Raw genomic sequence first — 11,315 nt, forward strand, 5'->3', positions numbered from 1 at the left:
AGAGAGAGAGAGAGAGAGAGAGAGAGAGAGAGAGAGAGAGAGAGAGAGAGGGAGGGAGAGGGAGACAATGTCCTATTGATCAGCGCGTACTCGCACTTCTGTGAGTTAACTCGGAAAGCACAGGAATTATTGAGCTATTTTTGCAACCTGTGATTAACATGAAACGAATCAAACATTTATGAATATGCTAACATCGTTCCGTGTACTAATGAATATACGTACACGAATCGAATCGACGAAGCAATAAATAAACGAGGTGGATAATTTATAACAAACCCGCGGCTTCGTTGGCAGTTAAAAATTTAATTGATTTCAAGATTCTACTGATTATAACAAAGGTAAGCTTTATGTTGAACGTTGAAAAATTGTGCTGCAAAACGACGATTCGATTAAATCCTTGTCGAGGAAATTCGCAATTGATCAAAGAATCCACGGATGAAAGGAAGCACGAGAACCTTTTGTTACAACATGCATGAAACGCGCAATAAGAAATAATAATTTGTGTTTAGGTGGAAATCCGCTTTGTGAGAAAATCGCCTGGGCGGAAAAAGTTACCTCTTTTATCTAGTTTAATCCATTCAAAGATTCGCAAGATTGGAAAATAATTCAAGAGGAAATAATTGCACGTTATTCATTAGCGATAGCTGTCTGTCTGTCAGCGACATTGTAATAATAATTGCGACGAGATCGCCGGAATTCGGGCAGGTTCTCGTACTGCGTCGCGATAAAATAATTCGCTCGAGTTCGGATGATCGAAGTGATTAATAGCCATCGACAGCGTGATACTCGCGTGAATGCAACAAATAAACGCATCGAGAACGCCCATTACCCGACGCGTTGTCGACAATCTCCGATCACAATGTCACGCGATTATCATCGTCAATTTGCTCCAAGCCAATAATATAAACGAACATACGACGCGAGCCGGAGCAACCGCGATCGAGTCCAATTCATTTCACTCGCTCGTACCGGGACGCACATTAACATATTAAAGCGACGCGTCCTGCAAAATAGTGCGCGTATTAACGTTTCGTAAAAAACTGCGAGTCGCAAAATATCGCCGCGACCGCTACTGCCACCCAGTTCGCGGAAATAACATTTCGTTCCGCACCTTCCCAAAATTACGTTGTGACAGTTCATTAACTGCTTGTCGCGCAAATCAAGCATTTTAACTATTCGCCGCTCGAGTGCGTTCGGATTGTAAAAACTTCCGTTATTTCCAATACGCGTTAAAAGGACGCCGAAAGGCGAAAGGAGCATGATACAAAACCTTAGTGAACAAACAAACGAAGAGATAAAGAATATTATAATTGGAACGTTGCTTCATTTTGAGAGAGGATTGATGAAAAAAAGAATTTAACGTTGAAATTCAATACACTTTTAAAATATATTACGATATCTTTCCCACAATAGAGGAAGAAGGAGAGAGAGATTAAATTTTATGTAGATACAACTATATGCAACGAACACGTTGAGTATATATCAAAATTGAATAATTGCCGAGTCATAACCATTATTTGTAACTTATTTGACAGTATCGTTCGCTATAATGATAAAATGTGGTATTATCTCGTAAACGATGCACAATGTAACGGCGCATAAAGCAATGAGTGGCTTTACGTTAATGACCCATCGTTGGGTGATTATACTCTAACTACAAACATATAAATTGCCGACTCCGTCCGTCCCGTCGTCGGCAATATTCGCAAACTTTTCCACCGTGCAATACACAGAAATGTCGACGCCTATCAGCTACACGCGCACAACTATACACGAATGCAAACACGCTACCAGATGCACACGTGCGTACTTGTTTAAGCCGCGGGATAACTTTGTCGCTAAACACGTATACACTAATTAAAATGTTCTAGCGTCTCCGCAACTCGTTGGAACAACAAGTGGCACGGGTGTTCCCTTGCTCGTGTCCTCGTTTCGCTGTTTAGTCCGTTATTTAAGCGAGTCATTAGCGAAAATAATTATTTTTCAATTAATTGCAAAACGAGAACTGTACAAACGATTGTAAACGGCGGGCTTTTCTATTCCATGTTTACAGTTATCGCTCACGAGTAATTTTCAAGCGCAAACTCGGAAATTCATCGTGTACGCTTCACCGCATTGCTGTGATCTGGCGTGCTCGATACGATTAAACAGTTTGAATGTTTATAATGAAATATTCACGCATTTGTTACAAGGAACGCTAGGTGAAATTTGTGAAAATGGAGAAACGTGAAACGGTCCCACGTGTATATGAAGTTCACGACGATTTCCCAGGTAGAAAGTCGCCCTTAGACAGCAGGTATTTTTAGCGCGTTTTACGTATTTTCGGGATATCTAGGTAAAAAACACAATTTTCCTCGGCGAAATATACAAATCCCAAAGAGAGTAAACACTTGCCAGCGAGTGAGCGCTCTTTTCTCTCCGACCCTTCGGAAGCCATGTAACAATCAAGCACGTGGATTACACGGCTGATTGAAAAACTTTGTGCCAGTTAAGCGCTCCGAGTCCCTTTATCGATCGAGTTTACGTTAATTTGAAATCCCGTTTAAGGGAAACAATATGAACTGTCGACACCTCTTGACGACGGCTAAAGGAGAGTCGAAACCACAATGCAATTTCCGCGAATTCAGGTTTTTACTCGAAAATGATCTCTCTGTTCTTACTTATAATGTTAAGAACTCTACTATTGTAACGAATAACGATACAAGCTGTGCCTTAAGAAACGACACAGACAATACATTTGAGATCAAGACATTTATCCGAGTGTATGTATGTGTGCGTGTATGTGTGTGTATTTGAAATACTCTACATTAAACACAACTACTTTAACATAATATTTTTTAGGATCTCGTATAAAAATTCTTTTACAACCTCATATAACAACGAAATCATAGTTTCATCAAATATACGTTTTTCGCGTGTATTTTGCTGTGCTATTATATTGAAAATTGTCATATTATTGCTATAACATTGAAAATTGCATTTCGCGGAATTACACTGATTTCTAACTCTCTAATTTCCTTTTATCCGAAATTGTCACAGATATACAGTACTATGGTTGCTTGAGTGTTAACTTAGCATAATACATAGTTAGGACTATCTTTCAAGAGAGAATGTGAGAGAAAGAGAGAGAGAGAGAGAGAAAGTGAAAGAAAAAGAGAGAGAAAGAGAGAGATTATGAAATGGGTGTTTGTGTCGACGTGATAACGAAGGTCACGCTTCGAAGAAAACGAAGCTTTGATGTCGCATCGTCGATCAAAGAAAACGGAACGACTTGCACTTTGCGCTTTCGCGAGGTATCGCGTTACGTAAATGCTTGTTACTCTCTCGATTCTCTAAGGTAATGCGGCAAAACTAGACGTCATAGAGCACAGAGTTTCGTAATACAGATATGTCAAATGTTCTTTTCGAACTACCGATTAAAACGATACTATCAGGTTCGCACCGTTATATCTGCTGCTATTTTATAAGAAAATTAATTTTTACGAGCGAATGATAAAGTAAAATGTAACGACACGCAATTTTTAACGCATTATTTTAATGCATTCACTTCAGTATGATACAATTAATGAATGCTGTGCAATTGCACAGCGTTATCATCGTAATATGATATCTGCTTGAGTGTTCTTTCAGATATTAATTATCATTACTTTTCATCAAGTAGAATATCTGATAGGAAATCGGAAAAAAATTCAAAATCTGGCAGAATGAACCGCATACATCACGCGTGATCAATGCAACGACATAACAAGATGAAATATCGAAAATTAATAATCACAAATTACGATTACAAATTACCAAAATATTTTGTGATCTAATGTGCCACGATATTCTCTGGTATAATTTAGTATACCGACCGCGATTTCGCATTGTTCCGCTTTAACGACTCGTTAGGACGCAAAAAGGGAAATCGACGTAATCGTGACTCGTTGTTTGCAGTCGCAACTCGAAATTCACGACAATGCCGCGTGCTAAATTGCAAACGGCAATTTATAATGAAAAAAAGACAATCGTGGATTACGTGTGTGTATATATATATATATTATAATTAGCGCGCACTCGGAGGGGCGCCGCGTTACTCGATTTACACACAACGCGCGGACGCGTTTCGACGGACGAACCGCGCGCGCTTTGAGTCTATTGTTAATGTATTACGTTTACAATGGCTACGTCATGCGCAGTATAATTCCGTCGGGAACGCACGTTTCATTGAGCCTTTCATCTTTTATACACGGCTATCGCCGATATCCGCGCGTATCGACGCGAACTCGACGCTCTCGTGCAAACTGAAGCGCCGCAATACACCAATGCCTAACCGGAAACTACGATAGTATACGAATATAGTTTCGTGCCTAACCGTTCGATACCGAGCCGACGGCGCGCGTAACTGAGACGCAATTCACTCTTTTCACCGGTGGAACAATACTTCGCGGGCCGTGGCCACCGCCGGATACGGCACCTGCGTGTAACGCAACTTCGCTCTCAGGAAATCGAGTTCGCCCCGCCAGGTATAAAGTGATGTTGGTTATGTCAAACTTATATACACAGAGTGGAGAAGTCGCTACACCGAGAGCGAGCGGCCGAACTGTTCCCCTCTGCCGATTTCGAAGTTTCACGATACGTCGCGAAATAACTCCTACTAAAAGACAGATGTTTCGTACACATGTGCATTATTGAGAATTCCGCGATTGGAATGTTCAATGACGTGGCCAGACGTCGACCGAAAATGCAAAGGAACATCTATTCGAAAGATCTCACTGCGTCAGAGATATGGATGTGTGTAGGGCGACTAGGGTGTATTTTCGTCAAAAAGCCGAAAAAGTACCGCGAGATAAGTTGGAAATGATTTTTTCAATTGAACTGAAAATATTAATTTCGCCATTTGCTCTTCTGAAAATATTCGTTGCAATTTGTACTATCTTTGTCCACATGTATTTTCATTATTTTTTCTGTTTAAAGAACGTGGGTGTTTTGGAGAATTAAATACATTGCCGCGTTATTTTTTTCTATTTAAACGCCTGGCAGTCTTGTATCGTACGCAGAATTGCAGCGAATTTCTCTTTTAATTCCACGCAACCGACTGAATGTATTTTACACGGATTTTTCGACGAAATCGTTGAAATCTTAAAATCCATTCGTCACGGCCGCGCATTTTCGCATTTAATGCTCTTTCCTTGTAAACTCACGATATGTTTGCGGCTGAATCGCGGATCCTCGGCCATAAAAAAAAAAAGGAAAACGCGTCGGACGTTAACGCTTGATATTCGTGGTGAAATGAAAACGGGTCAATGCGTCGATACACAGTACATGCGTATTAACGTAGCATGGGAATTTTTCGGCAGATACGTTTTCGGAAAATAAACTTGTGTGTCGCAGAAAATGCGCCCCGAGCATTCAGGCGTGTGCATCGCGACTTGATTTTCCCACACGCGCCTCTATCTCTCGTTTTTTATTAAATAATTCCCCAGAGTTCTATTCGGTCCTTCCATTAACATTTTGTAGATAAACAATCGCTTTTTAGCGAATATTATTTTGTTGCGTAAAAGAAACAATATTGCATTGCGACGAAAACACATACGTGGCGCGGAGTGAGTCAATAGAAATATGTCGATTAATAGCGAATTCTCTAACTCTGTATGTATGTGTGTACAACAAAGAAACGATAATTCGCGGCTGAAAATTGCAACACCACTAACGTTTCGCCGCGAGGAAATTACCCGTGAGTATAACATCTCGTCGGTGAAAAAATTTGGCCGATAAAAAATCTCCGCGAGTGTAACACGACTTTCCCCTCAGACAGATTCCCCGACGTCTCACATTTACAGCGGCATTATTCTTCGCAGCCGCCTGCTCTGATCGATACTTCCATATTCAGACACTGCGTGTTGCCGGCTTAACTCGTCTCGACTTTGCAACACCGCCTTTTGTCGCGTTTCGCCGGATTAATCCTTAAATTTATATTCAGCGAGGGGTCGTTTCCTCCAAAAAAGTCCCGAAGGAGGTTACGACGAACACTGCAGCGAATGTAGGCCAACAGAAGCGATAGATACTCAATATTCCGCGTGCTCTGCGTTGCGCTCGATACTTTGCGTACGCCGTATTTTTGCCATTTCCCGTCCTCTCTACTGTAGATTTATATTCTGTCGCGGCGGAATGAATTCAGCAATGACGTCGTGCTTTTGTCGCGTCCGATCGGACGAGAATCGCGAATACGAGCTACGCACTCATACCTGAGTGTTCCGATGAAGAGACGAAGAAGAACGGGAGAATGGCAATAAAGACGCATCGCGCGCGGGGCACGCTTTCGCTTTCCCCTGTGTGAGATAAAAGACTACATCTTCCTCTTCTATTAACCTTTGCATTACTGACAAGAGACCGATAAAGTGCTCCATTCAGACTCGCGGCGGATAATGTAGCACAGGGACGGTATAAATTTGATGCACGTCAGCGCTATTCTTCACAGCTCTTACCTTGATAATAAATAAAATCTGTCACACACAAGATTATAAAAAAAAAGAAAGATAAAAAGATAAAAAGAAAACTAGAGAAGCGAAAAACTGCGCTTGAATTTTACTCTCACTATTCCAGTACGTTTCCTGAAATCCGCGCTTTCCAAGCGCACTTCTTTTAGACCCACATGAATTATTTATTATTTCGACAGTGACGCAAGTCACTTGCAGAGTTACGTTCTCAAAGTATTTTTACGCGCGACGTATATTACTTTCGGAACAGGCAGTCGACATCGTTCCTGTGTGTAGTATGCATTATCGCTTGTTGATGAGCCACGGGAGAACAGAAAGCATTATCCTTATTTACGCAACTGCACTGCTTATCGAAGTCATTCGACTGACTGCGATGGCATAATATTTCCGAGTCAATATTTGCGCGCGATTTTTCGTATTGATATGAGAAATCGGCGATGCATTACGGAAATATCGAGTCAATATTGGCAGGTTATTGCGGTATTTATCCACCGATATATACACCGCATACATCGTCGTCGTCGTCGTCGTCGTCGTCGTTGCCGTCGGTGGCAGCGCCTTTTATTACCTACACATCGCGCTCGTCTCAAACAATATAAATATCCGTCCCTCGAGAATAACTCGGGCGCGAGGTGTAGTGCGCCATCGGCGGAAATGGACGAGTCGCACGCTGATAGAAGCGGGTGAAAATAGCGATAAACCGGACGGGTCGAGCGCGCAGACGAAACGAGAGAGTCACTGTTTCATCCGTTTTAGGATATAGGATCGGTCCATCGGTGCATCCAGAGATTCGATCGTGTTTACGGTATTACTCGCCACTCTGGCCGCGATGTGATGATATACGCAAAGATTGACGGCCCGTTTTAAATCGAATCGCGCGAGCGTCCCGATAGCTCCCATCCCCGCGTCGATAATGAACCGCCCGCCGTTCTAAAATCGCAATGTCATCCACAAGAAACTCGCGGAGCTTTTCGCAGAACTTCTTCACGTCTTCGCGAGTCGCGCTAACCCGTATTCAAGTATTACAACGGAGTCGAATCTACGCGCGACATCGTGCAAAAGTGAAGTGAAATTCACTTGCAGTGCTTCGCTTCTTCGACATTTTTGCAATCTCGCGCGTGCCAAATTTTTCTATTCAAACGTGCCAAATTTTTCTATTCATCAAACGCGAATGACAAGGAATAGCGTCAGTGACGTTTCGCCGCGTTAAAATGAATTATCATTTATTTATCGAGGTCAAGTTGAAGTCACGGTGTAGCACTGTACGTTGCGATGCGTTTAAGGCTTAACCGTGTGTAACAGCATTAAAGAGGGTAACACGTAATTTTAATGTAAAATTAAATGCCGTAAAAGGAGTATTGTTCGCACGATCGACAGAGCGTTACTTAACAATGAATTCGCCAGATTACGATTTACACGCTCGGCATTAAGCAGTCCGTATTTCTCCGCGCCGGCGGAGGGTTCATCGAAATAACGGAGCCTCGAGTAATCTTTTGCTAAGTCTTGGGCGCGGGAGCCCGTTATTAACATTGTATTATTAGATTAACCCTCGCATAAAGCTGTACCTGCGTCAATGGATTTTCGCCGAACAATTATTATCGGTAATCCATATCGTGTTTTGTGTACAGATGCATATTGCATCCACTCGCCGCACGATATTCCGTAATATTCTATCCGGGTTGATATGCGTGTAACGTTTATCGATTGTATGTCACAGAAGATAGCTTTAGAATTAGCGCAGTCATTTACGACGCGAACACGTTTTAACCTCCGAATTATCACGGCAGCGTCAAAACTGGAGCCGCGGAATAGATATTTTATTAGCATGGAGAGTTTACCACTTTTCCAGTTACTTCCTTATGTGATATATGACCCATTTTTCCTATTCGCGCCTCATGAAGACAAGTTATTAAAACAGCAACTGATATAAATCACAATGCCGCTTGTCAGGGTCGGTTTGCGTAGTCGTTTTATTCCAATCATACAATAGTTAGAGAGTTAGTCGTGCAATCATAGTTATACACGTTCCACAAAATTCCAGGTATTTTAAAACTACAAAGTGTGTGTGTGCGAGACAAAAATTTTCCCAACATGTAAAATACGTGAATATCTGGCGTTAATTATTGTAAAATTTGCTACGTTTGGGGTTATCACAACCGTCGTATACAAATGGAATTCGGTGCTCAAATATTTACATATTTTCTCTCTCTCTCTCTCTCTCTCTCTCTCTCTCTCTCTCTCTCTCTCTCTCTCTGTGACTCATATTTAGATATATATATATATATATATATATATATAAATATATATATATAATATTCAGGGGAAACAATGTATCTCCTCTAAGGCGGACCAAGCTTTCAATCTGATATACGAGATATCCCAAAATCATCAGATATTCATTCGAGATAATTATCAATACGAAGAAATATACGATCTTTTAGCTTTGGATTATAATAAATAAGTAACAGAAGCATAATTTATCCGGTCAAGTGAAATGTATAATGCAATTTTAATTTGAAGATACTTAGTATGTATACATATAATATCGAATATCGAAAATTTATATATTTTAATAAAAAGCAATCTTCTTCGCGAAACTTTTTACTAAGAGAAAATCAACTTTCCAACGATTGGAGCGAGAAAACAGCTTGCGAGAGAATATCCGATTATTTTGTAACAGCCTAATAGTACACCTTGCGCTTGATGCGCGAATCTTCGTGTATCTTAACAAACGAGCATGGACAAATACATGTCCTTATGAATTTTCGCGAAAGTAGGACTTGTGGTAGACGACCGGCTCTCATCCCTTTCTCCGCGGCGAAAACAAGCGGATATCCGATACGAACACGGCGCCGTAACGTAATCTCGCGCGTTCGCGACTTAACTCCGTTTCCTTGATCGTACGGAATTTCCGACCTCGCTCGCGACCACACCTGCTGAAGCGGAAGTCCTTATTTCTTTCACCGTAGAGACATGACAGTGGGGGACGCTGTGGCGTGGGACGATATCCGGGATGATCCCACGATAATTGACTAAATCATCCGCGCGACACGATTCTGCGGAACGTGGGATGTCGAAGTAAAAATTTTCTTAATCGCTCCACCATTCTTTTCTTTCTTTTTTTGTTACGTTAAATCACAATCGACAACGTGTCACTTGAAGCACGTTCATATTTCGCATTGTCTACATTTGCCTCTTCTATTTATTCGGTTTGACGATGTCATGAACAAATCAGATGTTAGATATAGATTATTTATTTAATATAAAAAGGTAATTTATATTCGCAGCGTTCGACTGACTTTACCGGAATTTAGCTTGCCGAGTATCGACGCGATGGATAAAACCCTAAGATCTACAAACTTCACGTTCATCCGTCCTCGTGATTTAAAGGGATGCTACCCGTCCGAGATACCATATCGTCCAGATGGGATTTGCTCGAAAAATCTTCCCTTTAAATTTAAAAACCATTTTTTTTCCATTTTAAAGATTAGTGATGTCATATGAAGCTTTACCGCGGAGTCTTTTAATTCAGCGCACTATTTCATCCCAAACTTGACAAAATTAAGCAAACAAACTCGGGATTACATCACGAGGAGAAAGGCAAAGAAAATGCGGGAAAAATTTTAGACTCTTACTTCCCCGTGTAATTCTATGATGCACTTTCATAAGGAACTAAAAATAATAATGATAATAAGTTCCCTTGCAAAACTGATAATGCAATTCGCACAAATCTTAAAAAGCGTCTCTTGCATTTCAACAAGTGTTACGAAAATATTTTGCGCGACATGTAATCGCGAAACCACTTGGACAATAAAAACAAAACACGACCAACACGCTGCCAATAAAAACAGTGAGTCACCAACGAAGGAGGCAAGGTTTAACTTCACGCTGTAATTTGACTTTTTAAAATTATTTCTTCCACTTTGATCGTAATAAATAAACGACACGAAATTGTTTTGCATAATATTCCGCGATTCTCAGCGCACCAATCTGAAGGACAACGACAATGGCGAATTTAGAACACGCGAGGGTTTACAACGCGCGCAACAGCGCACATCACCGGCGCTCTAACGTCGCTCTCTAAAACCATCTCCGACGACACGTAGCGCGTTTCACGCGGTGTCTTCCAGCTCGGCGCGCAAACTGAACGCGAGAGAACTTCGCCGGCGTGCACCACGAGACCTTTTTCGCTGGAATACCGAGCACGGATGAGTAGATGTCGAATAGAAGAGAAAAGAGAGAAAAATCGGATAGAATGAAAACGATAAAAGCAAAACGAGAAAATACGAATAACGGGGATAGAAAGACGAGAAAGAGCCGACTAGGGTGACATCGCGAGATACGAAACGAGACATGGATGAAAGAGAGAAAGGAAGGAAGAGTAGTGAGAGGAATGAACGAAGATCAACCAGTGTGCAAATTTACTCACGATTGTGTGGTACGTTTTGGCGGTGCGGCAGGACTGCCGCCGTCGAGGGTGGAAAAGCACGTCGGATCCCCCGCGAAAGAGCCTCGCTCTTGTCCCGGCCTTCATCGCGCAGACGTACCTGCCATCCCCTCCGCGTTTACGTGTATATACGGACGGAGAGCGAGCGGGCACGGGAGAGCGAGCACGGGCTATGGGGAGGGTGGAAGGTGGGTGGCCAAAGGCTGACCGAGGGACGAAGCTCTTCTGGGGAATGATAGCGGGAGGGACGGGAAGGACTGGGAATGCGAAGGGATCATCTTGTAACGGCACTACGGTGGATGCGAATAAATATGTCGCGTCCTTCCGTCCTTGCTTCCTTCCTTCCTTCCTTCCACTCTCCCCACTTCCCTCCCTTCTTCCTTTCTCCC

At 42.0% G+C, this 11,315-nt stretch overlaps 1 protein-coding gene across 4 annotated transcripts in view; it reads right to left on the reverse strand.

Annotated features, from left to right (window-relative positions):
* The window catches only part of LOC116847107, a 144,116-nt gene extending 133,116 nt beyond the window's left edge, over positions 1–11,000 (reverse strand). For 2 of the 4 annotated variants that reach the window (XM_032821746.1, XM_032821745.1), the window contains exon 1: positions 10,909–10,967. The gene's annotated coding sequence lies outside the window, so the exon portion shown is untranslated. Of the gene's footprint in view, positions 1–10,908 lie in introns of all 4 variants that reach the window. The other 2 variants (XM_032821749.1, XM_032821748.1) reach the window with 2 other exon arrangements.
* Between the last annotated feature and the right edge of the window lie 315 nt (positions 11,001–11,315).

This window comes from Odontomachus brunneus, unplaced genomic scaffold (genome assembly GCF_010583005.1).
Source record: "Odontomachus brunneus isolate Ranch 3 - 2012 unplaced genomic scaffold, Obru_v1 Obru_scaffold_073, whole genome shotgun sequence".
Taxonomy (NCBI): domain Eukaryota; kingdom Metazoa; phylum Arthropoda; class Insecta; order Hymenoptera; family Formicidae; genus Odontomachus; species Odontomachus brunneus.